Genomic DNA, 18,260 nt, shown 5'->3' with positions numbered 1-18,260 from the left:
TGCATGCCAAATCCTAGAGATAGCCAACAATATGCTTGGCTCCCTATGTTTAGCGCCAATATTAGTTTTAGCTTGTAGCTCATCAGCACCAGAGTACCAACTATGAGCTAAACTAATTGAATTGTAGTGCTAAACCGTCCCCTTTGAGCTAAAACTATGCAGCCCCACTATGTGGTTTCAGAGTTGCCAAATGTGAACTAAGCTAATGGTGGTGCTTAAGTGCCACCTATGATTCAAAATTAATGATTGTGCTAAAATGAAAATTACAAAATCGAAATAAGAGGCCCCTGTGTCAAATCAATAGTGGTGCTAAAGCACAACCTGAGCCAAAACTAAGGACTTGACTGTCTCCACAATGCCTGGAATATCCCTCCATGCTTGCCAGCATTCTACCTGATTGCTAGCCTATAATGCAATAACTTCACTTAAGTAAAACCCTATTTTTCCTTACTGCAAATGCAATTGTTTTCTGTGAAATGTATATTGGGGCAAAATCATAAAGATCCATACGGGGTTCACAAAGACAACACAGTAAAAATACCACTTTCAGAATATATCTCGGTTACTAGGACGTCAGCTCTTGATTGAAAGTAAGCAATTTATTTATGAAATGAGCATATTGAAATCATTAACATCTGTTTAATTTAACATGGTCTCATTTAAAAGTCGACATGGTGTTTTCTCTGATGGCCCAGTCCATCTTCAATGCCAGTGCTGGGTTTCTAAAATCCGCCTGGTGAGTGGATTTTGGAGGGCCCACTGTGTAATGTAATATACATGTTCTTCAGACAAAACTAACAGCATCCGTCGATGCATTGACATCCTACCCACCATAGACATCCCATTCATACCACCACTCCATGCCCCAAGATGGTCAGAATTCAGAATCTAATACTGAAACTCATAAACATCCTTGCATCACTCAAGGCCACCTTCTAAGCGGACGACGTCCTTCCAGCCCCTATCCTGAAGTACAACACATGAAAGTGTGGTAAGTCAGAAGGAGGCAGACCAGTTTGTCATTCTTCATAAGCTTTTATTGAAATAACTATGGGGACTGTGTTACAACCCCCCCCCCCGCCCCCTGGCGCCTTTGGCGCACTACGCCAGAGGGACTTGTCGCTCGCCCCCACCCCGCCCCCCTGGCGACTGCTTCGCGTTGAACTTTCCGGCTTGGGCTCTTGTAGGGATACCCCAACAAGGGCTCGCTTTGTTCGCACCCCTCCCTTTGGGGAATTCAATAGTTGGACAGTATGCCATCAAAGTTGGAGGAATGTGGGACGGAATGACATCAGACCCATATCATCGGACAACTGAATTAGTTAATATCAGTTGAGACACTTCAAATGCCTTAGGAAGTGTAGATTTGGGCCAGATCCCATCAGTGTTCGGTACATGTGGGGCAGAATGACACCAGACTCATATTACACGTTACACAAAATTGTCACTTATACACAGCTTCATCAGTGAATACACTCCAATGGGAAATGATTGCCGCTGAAACAAGAGACGCAAAGTTTATTTTGGAACACTCAGTTTTAAATTGGTCAGTATCATCAGTTGAATAATTGTACTTGAGCGGAGTTGGAGAGCCGAGGTGGAGAGCCAGTCTGCAGCAGTGTGCAGCCTATCCACATCATTTTACAGGAAGTGTCTATAAGTGCCTCAATACACCACAGAGCGGAGTTGGAGAGCTGAAGTGGAGAGCCAGTCTGCAGCAGTCCGCTGCCGACGGGAAGCAAGAGCTCAATGGAGCCGGAAGTACGGCCAACTGCAGCCAAAGGGAAAGGCATGCCAAAGCCTACCCTTCAAGGTAGATATGAGAAGAGTGAGGTGGGGTCGACCATCGGACTCTTGATTAGAAAAAGACCAACTGAAGCAACGAACCCGCTGGAAGGAGCGGCTGTATCTAATGAAGCGCACCATGGTCGCACGGGAAAGAAGCAAGAATTAGTTTAGTTACCTGCACGGCCAGCGAAGGACTCGTTGACTGGTTTCCTCAAGCCTCCCACGTCGCTGCCGCCACCGGGGGATATGCCTTGTGAGCCGGGAGAGGGAGCAGGAGCTGAACCGCTCGTGGAGATCATAGAGCCCGGTGACCGCGAGCGTAAGGAGAGCAGCACCACGGAGGAAAGAACGCTGCGCTCCCCCCCACCCCCCGCAGCCGATTGTAGTCCACCTTCTGCCGAACTGGCGAGTGGATCCTGCGCGAGAGCTGTCGGAGGACGGCTCTCGTTGGGAACCAAGAAGGTTCTCGGCAGCGGTAGTGGGGAGGTATTGAAGGGCGGAACAACACTAGAGGAGTGGAACAGTCACAGCATTCCCAACGTCACATACCTGCTCACGGGAAGGAAAGGGGAAGTCCTGTGTGGGGGACCTCCTCCCTCCTTCTCTCCCCCCACACCGAAACTCGGGGATGGGGAAAAGACCCCTGAAAGGAGCCCTGATGGGCTAGGATTGTGAGAGAAGGGGCAGCTCAGGGGTGATATACACGGTGAAGCTTTGGAAAAGTCGGAAAGCCTACACTCCAAAAACAATGCGAAAATCTCAACTGCGATTTCATTTGCCTCAGAAAATAACACAGACCATTTGCAAAAGACAATTAAAATCAAGGAGCAGATACACTCCGCCAATAAGTGCCAAGACCCTAACCTATCCAATGGGGCAAAAGCAGCTTCTGATGAGAGAAAGTCTGATAAGGGCAATAAAAAGATCATTGAGATCTCTACAAGCGATTCTAACGCAGAAAGTGAAAATGATGGTGTGTCAGAAGATGGAGGCATAATTTCTGCGTGCAACACAGCCAGCGAATCAGAAGACTCCAATGAGGAAACGGAGGGGGAGCTTCTAAAGTTAGCAACAAATAAACAAAGGAAAAAAAGAACCAAAACAAAAAAGGGGCCGAAACCATCAAAGCCTAAACTGAATCCAATAAACAAACTCCCGACAAAGGAGTTGAAAGCGAAAGACAGTGAAGGAGTAAAGGTGATCAAAAGGAGAGGAACCATGCTTAAACTGCCTAACCCTCTTCTATCGTGCCCCCTAAAGGCGTTTTTCACTCAGCAATATGAAAAGTAAGTTGACAAACGGAGACCATAGTTTCAGATGCAGAGATGATTGAATTGGCACAAGAAAATCCGCCAGGGCCAAAATTGAGGAAAACGGACTCAATCTGGGCACCAACAGAAAAACCAGCAGAGGTAGAGCTTGAATATCAAGTAAACTCGAACCTGAGCAGCATGGAAGGAAACACACCCCTAAAAAACAAAAGGGGGGCAGGGCAACCGGCCAGGGGACAAATAGAAAATAACATCGCTCCGAGGACTCGGCACCTAATGACATACCTAAAACAACGAAAAAGGCCTCGCAGACGAAGCCAGCCGATTCAAAAGACAGTGGGGTGGAGACTAGGAAGGATACTACACTCTCCATTCAAACATTGCAGGAGCCCCAACGTTGGGACTTTGCTGTGGGCAAAAAAGAACATCGGCTTGCATGGACAAAGCCCCATCTGACGACAGGTCTGCTAAGAATGCCCCCTCCAAAGCTTTCGGAGGGGGTCGGATGTCAGCGAGACCTTTCTCAAACGAACCATAGAATCTCAGCCGGTCGAACAGTGATAAACCAGGATCCAAACCTCCCGATGGAGCGTTCTGCAATGGAAATGCCAACCGTTACTAGGAGAACCGAGAAAATCCAAACCTCCCCTAAAAATTGCCGCCTAAGTGACATAGCTGCAGCTATGCAGAAAGTATGCCCAAACAAGAAGCCTGACATGATGGCAATCATGTCCGCGATGTCCATTGTGTTAGCTCCGTTTTGCAAACTTTATGAAGCAATAAAAGAGGAGATCCAAGACAACACGGCAATTCTCACAAACATAACAAAAATGTCACACGTAGAAAGCTATATAACGGCAGTGGGAGATCAGAAAAGTACGCACCACAAAACTTGGGAAAGTAAAATTGAAGCTCTAGAAAGAAAGATTGAAAGCATGGAGCAATTAACCAGAAAACTTACAACATCTCAGACCTCGCTGTCGCACGAATCCCGGCCACAGGCGGCGAACAAGGAAACAATTACACCGTCGAGGGTTCCAGAGATAATTCAAGATAACCCACTCCAAAACAAAAAAGATGTGCTAGAAGACACAAGCAAAAAGTCTTCTGTCAGACCCAAGACGCCAATGGAACAACCAGTTCTCAAACTGAAGAACACAAGGCTGCATGTAGAGGAGATCCAAGTCCTTGATGAAGAACACCTAGCAGAATCCTACCCAAAACATCACCAAGAACAATGGAGGATTTCATGACAGACTCGGATTTAATGTACCTATCACAACACTGGGATATAAACCCCACAGAAATAAAGGACAACGTCATAGGGACTCATAGAAAAACCGAACTGAACATCCAAAAAAAAATTGTTGGAGAAGCAAAAACTCTCAGAAAAGAGAACAACCTGATAATGAACATCGTACCTTGACAGAGACCAAAAAGGGGGATGCCCACCAGAGAAACTGAGGATATCTGAAAGAGGACCATCAGACAGTTCAAAGTATCAGGTCAAGACTCCGAAGCAGTCCCGAGCATCAGAATCCAATAAGAAAAGTGGAGAAAAGGAAGGCCAAAAGGTAGGAAGAGACACGACTATTCAAGCTAGAGCAATTAGATTCTAAAAAAGAATACCTAATATTAAATCGACCAACAGTATTGCAGATAATGAAGAGAGCCAAATCATTAAGACATATGAGAACTGAAGATCTAAAGTTAGTGGAGCCTTACCACAGCGACAAAAGAGCCAAAGCATATTTGCATGTAAAAACAGCGGGAATTAGCCACATTGAGCTGTCGGCATTTAAAGAAATAGATCAGATGGGCTTCCGCTTAACTGAAATAAAAAATTGTGAAAGAAATGAGCGAGATACAGAAAAGAAACGACTGAGAACGCTTGAAACTCACTACCACTCAGAAACAGAGGACCTATATCGCTATAATCGATGGAAAAATCCAAAGCCTGATGAAGCGCCATGGGGAAAGACCCCCCTCGGACAAAGAAATGGAAAACGACAAAGCGAGTGGGACCAGAAAGATGAAGATGAAAATATCAGGCGAAGGTACCACTCAGAAAGAAATTATCCCACCCAGGGCAACCAACTAGTAAGATTTCGAAGAAAGGAAGACGGTGATCCCCGTTCTAGAAGTGATTTCACCTCAAAAGCCCTTGGGGCAAAGAACAACGTAAAGGCATCGGACTCAACTCAAACGAAGGGCCCTTGGAACTCGTTTACATCGACCTGGAGAAAGGAAAGTGACAAATAGCAGCTACCAGGGCCGGCCCTCAACAAATGCATTTTTGCAACAAGTGGAGCGCAGCGGCCCGACACGGATCAATTCAATCTAGGATCCTGGAACACGAGAGGCCATGCACATCTAACGATCACGAGAGATGTGAATTTAGGCCTATATGATATACTTTGCCTGCAAGAGACATGGCTGATGGACAAACCCTCACTCGACGGATTCTCTGTGGAAATCTCACCCGCGGGCAAAGGCCTCCTAGGAAGACCATTGTTGGACTTATTAACAGCAATTAAATCGGGCCTCGGCCTGGAAGAACACCGGAAGTGGAAAGATACCTATGAAATGCTGGTGATCTTGCCAACATGGTCTCAATGCAACTTGAAGAACCAAGGAGATCGGTCGAATCTACTAGCAATAATAAACTGCTACTGGAATCCGCAACGAATGACCACAAAAGCTTTCTGCTCAAGCATGGGTGCAACTATTGACCAATTATATGAAGATTTTGAGGAGATCGAAATCGTCATATGCAGAGATTTTAACGCGAACTGCAATGAAGAACAACAGGTGCATCCAACCATCAACATACGCCCCGAACCAACAGAGGCAACCACGGAGCGTGGGAAAGCATGGATGGAACTTATCAGCTCAAGAAACATCCAAAATATAGCCTCACTCTTTCCGAACCAAATCAACATCCCTACTTGGGAACGCTGTTCCTCCACAGCAACACTAGACTATATATTCGGTACAGCTGGTCTAATATCCAGTATTGTGAGTTTCAAAGTCTTGAAAACTGACAACAGTGACCACAATGTACTGTCTTGTAGTTGGCAAGGAAGGAAACCGGTAAAAACGTCACCACAGAGTAAACTGCCAACCAACACGATTACGACTAACAGAAGCAGACATCAAGAAAATCAAAATGTCGTGGGACCAGAAAATCATGCACAACCGAACAACCATGGCAGATGAAAGACTGAACTACCTTCCCTTGCTACTAGCGCACCAAAAGCCATCTACGGGCAAACGATTGGGACAAGACCATCCCAAACATGTTTATAACAAAGCCTTGGTGGAGCAAAGAAAAGTGGGGCGACAATTAAGAAGAAGGGCAAAGAAAACAAATGCCAAAGAAGACTGGGTGAATTGGCATTTAGAAAGAAAAAGGTATGATGGCTGGCGGAAACAACAAAGAGCAGCACAATACCAACAGGATGCAGAAGACATGATGAAAAGACTGGCAAGCAGCAATTCAAGCAAATTCTAGTCGCTGATTAAAAGTTCAAACAACGCACCTAGCACGATGCCGAGCAATGCAGTCTTGGAAGCTAAATGGCTAAAGTACTTCACGACAGAATTTGACGAGCCAAAGGAAACCATGTGCAATAGAGCGCAACGCTAACTCGACCTGGGTGGTTGTGTCTAACCCTGAAGACATAGAAACTAAAATCAGGAACCTAAAAACATCCAGGGCCTGATGGCCTGACAAACGTCAATCTCAAACAGTTCCCGAAAGAGTGGTTGGAAGTGATCGGCAAGATATTTGGAGAATACGAAATAAAACAACAAATTCCAGAGTCCTGGCAGAAAGCTGTCATTGTCCCGATATATAAGAAGGGCAGTCGGGAAGACCCAGAAAGCTACAGGCCAATACCACTCCTTGATATCATAGGGAACATTTTTGCTTCAAGCCTGCTGGACCATTTCAGAACCTGGGAAAAAATCAGCCCATGCAAAGATAATCTGCAAACAGGTTTTCAAAAATATGGCACCACATCTATTAACATCATAATAATCAATATCCTGAAAGCAAAAGTGAAGGAAGGGGCCCCCAAGGTCTATCTAGCTTTCGTTGATCTGTCGAAAAGCTTTCGATAAAATAGACCGGAACATGTTGTGGTCGAAATTACACACCTGGAACTGCCCACAAGCTGTACTCGACCCACTTAAAGCGCTTCACTCACTTCAACCATCATAAGAGTTAAGCTAAACCAACAAGGAACACTGTCAGAGGAAATCAAGGTCAATAGAGGGGTCAAACGGGGTTGTCCCCTGGCACCAGCCCTATTTGTTGCGTTCTTGGGAGATTTCCAATACTCTGAAGCAAAAATCAGGACCTTTCCCTCGAAAATGGGAAAAACCAGCATCCCGCGACTTTTGTATGCAGACTATGTGATCCTGATTGATCAAACGAAAATTGGATTGCAGCGTAAATTAAATAATCTGGTAAAATACATTGAGGAAAACCATTTGGAAATCAACAAAAAAAAAAAAAGGGCTGACAATCGAGAAAGCACCAAAGAATCAATCCAAACAGCAGTCCTGGTTCCTTGATAACATCAAGATTGAAATGGTAAAAAACATCAGATACCCTGGAGTCCAACTCGACAGCTCTACAACGGACATGGCGATGCAAGAGATGCTCTGGGAGAAAGCCAAAAGACTAACATAACAAATGAGAACTGTGGACAAGAAGTTTGGGAAGTTCTCTCTAATTCCGGCAATCAACTTCTATAATACAAAAGTGGTACCTGCAATGGTGTACGGAATGGAAGCCTCACTGTTTAGTTCTCAGTCGATCTGGAACAAGCTGGAGGGTCTGGTCTGGAAGGCGGTCCTGGGCGTTCCAAAGTCAACTTCAAAATCGCAGCCATTCGAAGAGAACTGGGGCTAGTGTGGCTCGCTTCTATGATCGATCAAAGCGCCATGAGATTTTACAGAAACATTATCCTGGCGGATACGTTACCCGCATACAACATCATCAAAGAAGAATTGGAAGGCGGCAAATGTAAAGCACTTAATAAGTGGGTCAAAAACAGAAAAGAGAAGCTTTCCGAAATAGTATGCACAGAAAAAGAGCTGAAAGAAAATATGGACCATATCAAACAAAAAATGGAAGAAATGGACTGGATGCATACGATCGAGAAAGCAGTAGAGAACAAACTCTTAACTCATCTTCCCCCTACGTTTAACAAATTGAAAAAGCCGCTAAATTACTGCACCAAATTTCCGGAAAAAAGGAAAAGAATTCTTTTTATGAAAGCACGATTAAATTTACTGTTAACACAGGATATTCTAACAATCCGGGGAGCGACGGGCATAAAGGGGTGCCGTCTATGCCAAAAGACGGTGGTGGTGGAAACCCTAAAACATCTTGTAATAGACTGCCCCAACACCAAATTCAACAGATCTACCTACCTTTTACCTCTGATCTCTAATCCATGAATGATGCAGGAAGAAGATCTATGGAACAGACTTATATCTGGGGAAGCTACCAGATGGACGGTGGCTATGGTGAACATAATCGAACTAACCTTCCGGCGGATCAGTGAGGTAACATCCTTCCCATCGCCTACTTAAAGAATCGCAATGGACTGGTTTGTCATGAAAAACAGGGTCATTGTCTGACAAGCTCAGAGGTATCGGTAGATCTGGTGGAAGACATATGCAAAATCTGAGATCCGGACTGCTCTACAGTGATAGGAATTTTGATAAAATTCAGGTATTCCCTGAATAAATGTCAATAAAAAAAAATACACTCCAAATGCCTTAGAAATTTCAGATTTGGACAGTATACCAGTGAAGTGGGCTAAATGTGGAACGGAATGACACTAGACCCATGTCTGTAGGACATGCCGTCGACCCCAATTTAAAGCGGTACATAAAACAGTACATACAAATGTTAGACAAAATCATCACTTATGATTTTATATTATAGAGTAGATAAAAAGTCCTCACTATCCCTAATCTAAGGATTTCCTTGCCTAGCAGAGCTAGCTAGGGTGCTTGTCGTCTGGTGTCAAGTCCAAAGTAAATGGTCTATTCTCCGTCCAAAAACTAAACTACACTGACCCTACCACGAAGACAAAACAACAACAAGCCCAGAAGAATGACTCCCTTGTCCTGGGACGGCTTCCCCAGCCTCAGTATATCAGTATTAGATCGTTTCTAGAGTGTACATTCTGTCCAGTGGACTGTTCCATGTCTCTAGTTTCTCTTTCTCTTCCCTTTGAAACATTCTCCTCCTCTGCGTTCTTGGCTTTTGAATCTCTCTGACTAGGTTTTTCTGAAGTGTCTCTGAAAATCCTCTTCGGGGCACATATAGTAGACCCAATTGTTGTTCTTATTCTTTTGGCCACTTTGTGTATTGTTGAGACACGAAAATGTAGTTCTGTAATGATTCTCAGTTTCTTGATTCTCTCGTATATCGCTGAGATGAGTTGGAAGGGTTCTAGGAGGGGTTTCACCCTTCTTAGTGTTGGGCCATTCATTGGGACGAGTAGCCTGAGTCCCTGAATGGTTTTCACTCTTCTTGATATTTGGTCATTCACTGGCACGTGTAGACTGACAGTACTCTTTATTCCTGTGTTTCCTCCTGGGTCTCTCGCCATCCCCGTTGCATTGCTTTCCACAGGTTGTCACCGTGGCTGCATGCAGGGTAGGGACTTCACTTTGAGTCAGGATAGCTTCAGCTTTCAGTTCGTCTTGTTTTGCTTCTTGTCCGCGGTGTCAGCGTTACATCAGTTTTGGCGTCGTTGTCCACCTAGACTGTCCACCTCTCAAGGGTCATGCCACCACTCACGACTGGCTGGCTCTCTCTCTCTCTTGGGGTTTTCTTTCCCTGTTCTCTGCAGTCTTCGGTTACTTCGGTGCTTCTTGCACAAGCTAGCTGGTTGCTTCCTCCCAATAGAGGATCTCCCGGTCTCGGTCTGCTTCCAGAGCACTGCTGATTTGAAATTCCTGGGTTTCACTTTTCTCAGACCAGTCCTGCTTCCCTTTTTATGGCACATGGTTGGGTCTTGCAGCAGAGGATTATAGTCCTTTTTCTCCTTCAGTTGAGCACTTTTCATTACTCTTTCATTTTCCCTCATCACAGTATTGTCGATTTTCAACCACTGATCAATCGGTATTACTCGCTCAGTCTTCTTCTTCTTGGTAGTTTTACCTTATTTCATATTTCTTCAGGTTGAGTCTTGAGTCTTATGGTACAATAACAAACAGTGGCTTGGTCTCAGATGTTTTTCTGAAGTCCTGATGTTACTGTTGGTCCCAGAGAAAGGGTTTAGGGGGGTTTCTCTGTGGAATGGGAGTGCTTGCCTCCAAGAGGGGAGTCGCTCCCTGTGAGGTCCCACTTGCCACCACCCCAATAGGTAATATTGTGTAGCATGCTCACCTCGCTAGCCTCACAAGGAAAGGATACCCCGCTGGGGAGGAGTGACAATGTCATGATTCATCACAAAAGGCTCTCACTTTTCTCTTCCAAACTATCAGTTCAATGCCTCACTCATACAGGTCCTCTTCCCCCATGCATTGAAAACTGACCAGAGCCCTAGTAGAGAAGCCAACCTTCTGACACCTGGATGATCTAGCAAACTGCTACCCCATCACCCATCTATCCTTCATTGGCAAGATCATTGAGGAAACAGTCACGCTCAAACTTTGTGAAAAAATCACCCCAAAAAGTTTACTTCAAGATTACTAGTCTATCTTCTGACTAAGATGCAACACAGAGACCATTGAGGTCATCGACAAAGCACTTTTCGTCATGGATAAAGGTGACTCATGCCGCCTGGTCCTGCTCAACCTATGTGCCATATTCGAAAAAGTTGACAGGATTCTAAGTGATCCGGCCTCTGCTGATTTTGCCGCAGCCGGAATGTTCGCATGAGAAAGCTGCAAACTACCAAAAGTTTGCACCTTTCTCATGCAAACTCACTTACATACTACAGGGGCTGCAGGGGTTTCCCCTGCAGCCCCTGTTTTTTTTGTTAACTTTTTTTTTTGTGGTTGTGCTGCGGGGGTGCCCCCCGCAACACCCTGCTCACTATGCCACACAGTACACACAGTATAGTGAGCGGGGTCAGCTTGTCCACATGATCTGCAGATCCCAACCGCACCCAGTAACATTTGTAGTCCCTGCCTCAGCCCACCTCCACCAGCCCCCCAAGTCTGTATCCTCATCCCTGCCCTCTTCAACCTCTACATTTAACTACTAGTTGCTCTCTTGGCCAAACTACAGTAGCCACAGTTTCCTTGCCCTGGTCGGAGAAATGTTGTACTCTTTCCTTCCCTGAAGCAGGGACAGTTCCGATTGAAACCACCCCTCCGCCCCCCAGGCACGCTAGGTAGGGAGTGGCGCTGCACCTGCCAGAATTAAATCACTTAACAGGTGATGGGCTACACCCTGAGTTCTTAGATCACTAAGGGACACGGACACCAAAGTTAATTGTATAGGGATCCCAACAGAGACCCCTCTTTATTTATTAAACACCTATCCTTAACTTTTTTACCTTCCCTATGATTCCCATGGTGTGAGCTCCAACTAAATGGGGACCTGCTATGTCCGCTCACCCTTCTTTGGAGGGGTATCGGGGACCCTTAGGGTGAGTCTGGCGCAACAGCCCACTACCTACACTCTGGTACCACCCACATGTAATGTGAGGCAAGAGGATGGCCTCTGTGGGTGGTCCCATTGCACTAGGAGGATGGCCTCAGGCAGGCTACCACACTATACCGCCTGGATAACACCCCCCCCACGCCCCTGCACCCACTTGTTTAATGCCCATATTTATCACGTTCTATTCATAATTAATATCCTACCCCAACTTAACTTTTAAAACTACTTACCATTCCCTCTAGCACTCCCCCTCAACTCTACGCGTCCTCCTACTTAACATGCTACATAACACTTAATAAATATTTACTGTGACGAATTTGGGACATTCATCCCTTCTTCCCAAAGGGGGGGAGCCAATGCCTTTGAGGCTAAGGAGGTGAGCGCGCTAACCAAGACCCTCCCTTGGGTTCTGGGAAAGCAGTACCTCACTGAGAGTTATTTTCCACTAGGGGACAAGGACTCCCATTCCTGTAAGGAACTCCCTAGAAAGACTACCTTGTCTGCACATATGGGAATAGCAAGGACTGATCCATATTCAAATCATAATAATGTTGCTCCCATATATTTTGCTGAAAGTAATGCTGGAATCATCTCACTCAGCAGCTTATTGATATTAATATGGCCAATTTAAATACTGCAGCGAGAATAAAGAACTTGAATGGAGAGAGATGAAATCCAACGCAGAGGCAAGCCTCTGACGTGAGAACGTCCTGGAGGGGCGGAGTCGTGCTACACCGTGGACCCAGCAGTAGCGACAAGGAACAAGCTGAGACGAGAGATTGCAAAGACTGAGCTGGAGAGAAACCGGTCTCATCTGGTGGTGTGACCATGCTGCAGTCCGGGAGCCCGCGAACCGTTGCGGAAACCAAAGAGCAACGGGGGAGCGAATACTTTTCTGCCAGCAGGAATAACGCTGACGAAAGCAGTGGAACGGGAGAAACAAATGCTTATCCAACAAAGAAGCCAAAGAACGAGTGGAACAGCTATGTCCATAGACTAACACCACTCCACTGGATCATACTTGAGGATACAGAAGACACCAGGGTTGCCCAGGGTGGTGGATGACGGACCCAACAAGATGAGATGAGGAGTGAGATAAGCGCAAGTAGAGTGATGCCACATAATGAGGAGAGAAATAAGAGCAAGTGGTGTGATCCCAGGCATGGGTCAGGCAGACCAGCAGAGAGATGAGACTGTGCAACATAGGGGATACGGGAGCCCTAGAAACCAGTGTGTTGGACATTAGTCATGCAAACCAGAAGATAAAAGGGGTCTGGAGAGCCCCGGAGCGATAACTGACAATGTACAACAGGAACTGCAGGGAACATTGAGGGTTCAATCAGTTTGACCAAGACACAACCTTAATGAAAAGAAACCAAAGGTGGTGGCAAAGGGATAAGGGAATCGGCCCTCCCCTTAAGGATTTGAGACATTTTTGTACCAAGACTTAGTTCTCCTTACAGTGTCTGAAGAGAGGTCTAAGAACTTTGATTCAATTAACTTTCAAGGACCCATACTTTGGAAAGATGAAGCCTGAATTGGAAGGCTAAGCTTCTGACTGATGTTTGTTTCTTTTTTAAGAGGTTGTGCCAGATAGAAGACTATGGTTTTTGATAATGACGAGCACCCTTAGTTTTAATTTATTGGTCGAGAAATTCCCTCTTCGTAATGGGGACAGAAGCTGGCTGGAGGCACGGCTGTAGGGATGCTGGCTGAGCCTCTGTCTTCATCCGGGCTGCTCTGCTAGGAGGCACAGGGCTTTCCTTCACCTGGGTTGTTCAACGGAGCAGCCTGGGACTTTCACCTCCTTCCTCTTTACCCGGGTTGGATTCGGCGGCCAACCCGGGACTTTATCTTCATTGCTCCGCCCTCCTAGCCGGAGCTGGCTTCTGACTCTCGGATCTTCGCCTGGCAAGCGCAGGCTGAGATGACTTTTATGATGGGCCCACCTCCCTGGCCACAAAGCGGCTGTGAGGGGCACGGCCGTGCCAGCCGGTCTGGCACCCCGCACACACGGCACGTTCTGGGCTGCCCTCTTCCACCCAGGCAGCTGCTGGCATGCTGCCTCGGCACTGGATACTGCAGGGTCTGACCAATCAGGCCCACGGGCAGGGCGACAGCTGCCACAGCCCCAGAGCAGCCGAGCTGCCCCTAGCATTAGCAGCTCTGCCCCCTGGCTTAGTCTCTGGAGGGGGGGAGAGCTCCCATACACTGCCTGGTGCCATTTTCAGATTTAGGCCTGGGGGTGGGGTGGATATGGGTACTCGAGGCAGCGGCTGCCCCCCAGGTAAGTCTTTTTTATTTGTCTCCTTTCTTTTTCTCTTCTCCAACTGTATTTTGAAGCCCCTACTAGCCGTTGCCTGTGGGAATTTGATGTTTCCTCCACAGTCAAAGATCTATACTGGTTACCCGTCCAAGTATGCATCACTTTAGAAACAGCCTACATCAACTACAAAGCTCTAATGTTTGACACCATCATATTTTGCTGAAAAGATCACCATCTCAGGAGGTCAACACATCAGAAGCCAAGCTGTCGCCAGACTGAGATCCAAGAAGTGTATGATGACCAGAAAACCAGCATTCCCTTGCTTGTCAGGATTTTTGGTACAAGGAGAAGAGAACCTACTATGGTACATCAGGTGGGAGTTATTTTCACCATTAGGAGAAGCATAGAGGTACCATTAGTGCAATTAAACGAATACATGGTTCTGCTTAAGTGTTCCTTTACAGACAGGGGAAGTCTCCCAAACAAAGCTCGAGTAGAAGGAGCAGATCATTGATTGGTTGGAATATTGGGATAGCAGTATAGAACCCTGATGAAAACTTACGAACTGCCTTTTGTGAAGGCATTATGAAGCAAGACACAGAAAACAGATTCAAAGTTCAAAACAAAATGATTTATTAAAGTAAATGTCAGGATGGTAGGAGGCCTAACTTGCCCTATGCTAAGGTGGGATTTACCTACATGAACGAAACTAAGGACACTGAGTCCAAGAGGTCAAGGTAAAATGTCTGTGTCCAAAACATATCCTTGCCCTAACAACTAAAGCTAAACAACGTGTAGGGATGTCAATAATCAAAGAAAGGTGATCAACACAAAGTTCACAGCCTCTTCCAGCTCTCAGCTTCATTTTCAGCTCCCCTTCCCCAAGTTCTAGAAAGTTCCATAAAAGTATCAAGATTACCTTTCTCAAGTTCAAATCAGTTCTATGAATCCTTGGGGTTCCATTCAACAAGGTGCAAGCAAAACATTTCAAGAGTATTGAGGCTCAGTCCTCAAGACAGCATTTGCAGTTCATCAAGTCTCAGGGTTCCATTCCCCAAGAATTTAACTTAGTTTTGTTTCAGTCTTTCAAAGTTCAACACAACTCCAGACCAGCTTGACCGTCCTTCTGGTTTACCTCACCAGCTCACTTACAGTGCTCCCTCTTGGTATATTTCACAATGTCTTTGGTTTTCACCATTCAGGGCTCTCTGGTCTAAGCACAGTTGTCAGACCAGATGGTCCTCCCATCACAGGTCGCGCAACTAGGAACCCTAGACTCCTGAGCCCACACAGGCTCTTCTGTAGTTGCCCCTGTGTCCGATTCACCTTCACTTTGCTTCTCTTTGTTGGCCTTGTGGCTTTATGTGCAGGTTCACACTCTCCTGTCTTCTCCTGGTTAGCCTCTTGGTTTTACCATTATATGTCGCACACCATTTGCCAGTCTTTGGCCCTGCCGCACTGTATCCATTCATAGGTTCCCTTGGAGGGGGTCTTGTGTATTCTCCACCTTTCTGTTGCACTCTTTCACACTTGTGCACTTTTCCGTAGGTTGCTTTAAACCGGGCCCTTTCCATTTTAGCTTTCGTCCACTATTAGTTGTGCCCATCAAGTTTCATTCATTTCAATATTCAACGGGTGTAGTTTCGCTTTATTTCAGTGTTTCATTCAGTTTGGTATTCAATGTTTATGATGTAACCCTTCAGGTTTTCATTCATTGTGGAATTCAATATGTTATATGGCACTTTTGTGTTCATGTGTAGCCCCTAGGAGCACCTACCCTGCTTTGAGCGACATCTCTTTCCACTTATTGGTCCTTGGCGTTCCTCCTCCGGCGGCTGCGCAGCTTCTAATCTGCTTCATTGCCGAGCAGGCCGGTCTCCGCAAACCCTGCTCGCATTCCGGGGACTTTTAGCCTCTATTCTGCTTCAATGGCGGGGGGGGCTGCTCTATGCCTGGCCCACTCGTATTCCTGGTGCTTCAGCGTACACTCCGGAAGCTCTGCTCTCCTCCATGGACACAGACAGCATCTTCTCTCCCTTCTGCCTTCCTCGCTGCTTCCTCTAGGGATTTGTGGCTCCCTCACCTGTGGCAGCCTAACGACTCGACGTGCCTTGGGATCCACAAGTTGTCTGGGATATCGACTGGCGCCCTGGACACCTCTTGGGTGCCACCACAGTTGCTTCCTTATGACACAGGTCCCTTGCTGGTCGCTGCCACATAGGCCTCCCGGTTGCGCTCTCTGCTGTTCCATAGTTCTCCCTTTATACACCTGCAACCACTTGACAGGTTGTAAGTGTAGATTTCCAGTTGGGCTTGCCTGACCATAGTTAAAGGGACATACCTGACTTAGCATCTACTTCGTCCCAGTAACAAAGTGGTGAAATGAAGTTTTAGTGTTCATTACTCTTAGTCGCCTCTTCCTTTCTCAGTACCGTCAGAGGTTGAATGTGGAAAAATTAGGGGTGCTGTTTTGCAATAACCTATAAAGGTCGGGGGAGGGTTAGGTTGGTCATCAATAGGGAAAGGGGTATACCATGTCTTGCCTGTTGGCACCCCCCTCCTCCCAATCCCGAGGACCCTCCATCTAGGTGATTCTCCCTCTCTTCCCCAGCCTCAGGGTCAGGATCAAAAAGCGATGGTCTTTCCCTAGCCACCCGAGAAGAGGATCCAGGGGGCAGTAGGAGTGAGAATACCCTCAGGTTTCTCACACTTTCATCTGTAACTTTGTCATGCACATCATTTATCTTAGCGCTGGCCTGTTAGACCTTTTTGAAAACCTTGGTGAAGTCAGGAGGAGAAGCGTGCTTCGTGGGACATGTAGGAGAGAAGACTGGTGGGAGACGAATTTGCATTTTCATGTTAAGTGTGGAAGACTAGTAGGCAGTTCACTCAGGAGGGAAGTAAGTGAATCTAAAAGATTGAAGATGTAAAAGTTTATAAGATACAGTGATTACCGGGAGAAACGAGTCGCACGCGGAAAGGCCCTGCGCGAGTCTGCGGAAAGCACCTCATGGCGTTAGAGCATGCATTCATTGTAAAGCGGGCGCCTTAGAGAAGTCAGCTGGTTGCGCTGAGCTTTAGGAGGATAGCGCAAACTGAAGAAAGAAATGAAACGGTACGAGCAGCACGTATTTAACAGTTACACACTAGTATCAGGTGAGCGTGGGTCAGCGCATGGTACATCGAACGTGTTCTAGATTGCAAAAGTAAGTCCACGGTTATGAAAGGACTTTTGAGACGGTATGAACTAGTTCCCAATGTGAAGGGCAGAAAGAGAAATAAAACTTTATTAAAAATAAATAAAACCTGACAACCGAACAATTCAATAGATTTTAGTTAGAAATGAGGGTAGCATTATAACAGTAGTGTACATTCTTTAGCTAAGAGAATTATTTTGAAACAGTATTGCTTCCTGTATAAGCGCCTAACGTGTGAACAATAAATAAATAATTTTAGGAATAGTTGAGAGATATAGATCTTTAAGAGTTATTCTGAGTTAACTGATAATTTGAGAAAAGAGAAAAAGAATAATTAAAGGATTTCAAGTTGAAGTATGCATCATTCCTGAGGCATAACCACACCTCTCAGCCAAAAGCAGAGGTGAACAGATCTCCTTAAAAAAAAAAAGAAGGAAATGAAGAACAAGCAACGGTAGAATCGGAGTCTGATTTCTTTTTTATTTGTTTGAATTTTTTTCCACTTCCTCTTTGCCCCTGCCCTTCCAGGGGGTTGTGTTGTGAAGGCATCATGAATGAGACACAGGCGACACGATAGAAGTTTAACGAATATAACTATAAAGGTGAGTTGGGAAAATGCCTAACTTGCCCTAAGCTAAGGTGGGATTTCCCTACCTAAATTAAACTAAAGATAGTGTATGGCGGGAAGTCCAAAGCAAATGTCTGTATTCAGTTAGATGTAAGGGCAAGTATAGGGTTTGGGCACAGACAATGTGTAGATATGTCAGTATCAAATATTTCACAGCTTCTTCCAGCTCTTAAGTGGGAATGGGTTTTTCCCTTCCCCATGATTCAAATAGTTCACTTTACAACATACAGGTTCCCTTCCCCAGGCTTTCAAGTCTTCCAATGTTTCAAAATAACACAATTCCTTTGCATAGTCAATGTTCCAACATAACACAGTTTGTTGGGACATTTGCCCCAGCTCTACCTTACTTGTCATCAATTTCAAGATCAGCTCATCAATCTCATTACACATAGGCTTTCTTTATTTAATCAGTGTGGCTTGTTCCTAGGTGGGTGTATTCGGTCTAGGCGCAGTTGTTGGACCACAC

The 18,260-nt window shown here is 45.8% G+C and overlaps 1 protein-coding gene across 1 annotated transcript in view; it reads left to right on the top strand.

Moving 5' to 3' along the window:
* MAP3K6 (mitogen-activated protein kinase kinase kinase 6) overlaps positions 1-18,260 on the top strand; it is a 1,613,301-nt gene that overhangs the window by 523,981 nt on the left and 1,071,060 nt on the right. The gene's annotated exons all lie outside the window — the stretch shown is intronic.

This window comes from Ambystoma mexicanum, chromosome 11 (assembly GCF_040938575.1).
Source record: "Ambystoma mexicanum isolate Mex_15411 chromosome 11, UKY_AmexF1_1, whole genome shotgun sequence".
Lineage (NCBI taxonomy): Eukaryota > Metazoa > Chordata > Amphibia > Caudata > Ambystomatidae > Ambystoma > Ambystoma mexicanum.
The sequence above is the reverse complement of the archived record's forward strand: the minus strand, read 5'-3'. Positions and strand labels throughout refer to the sequence as shown.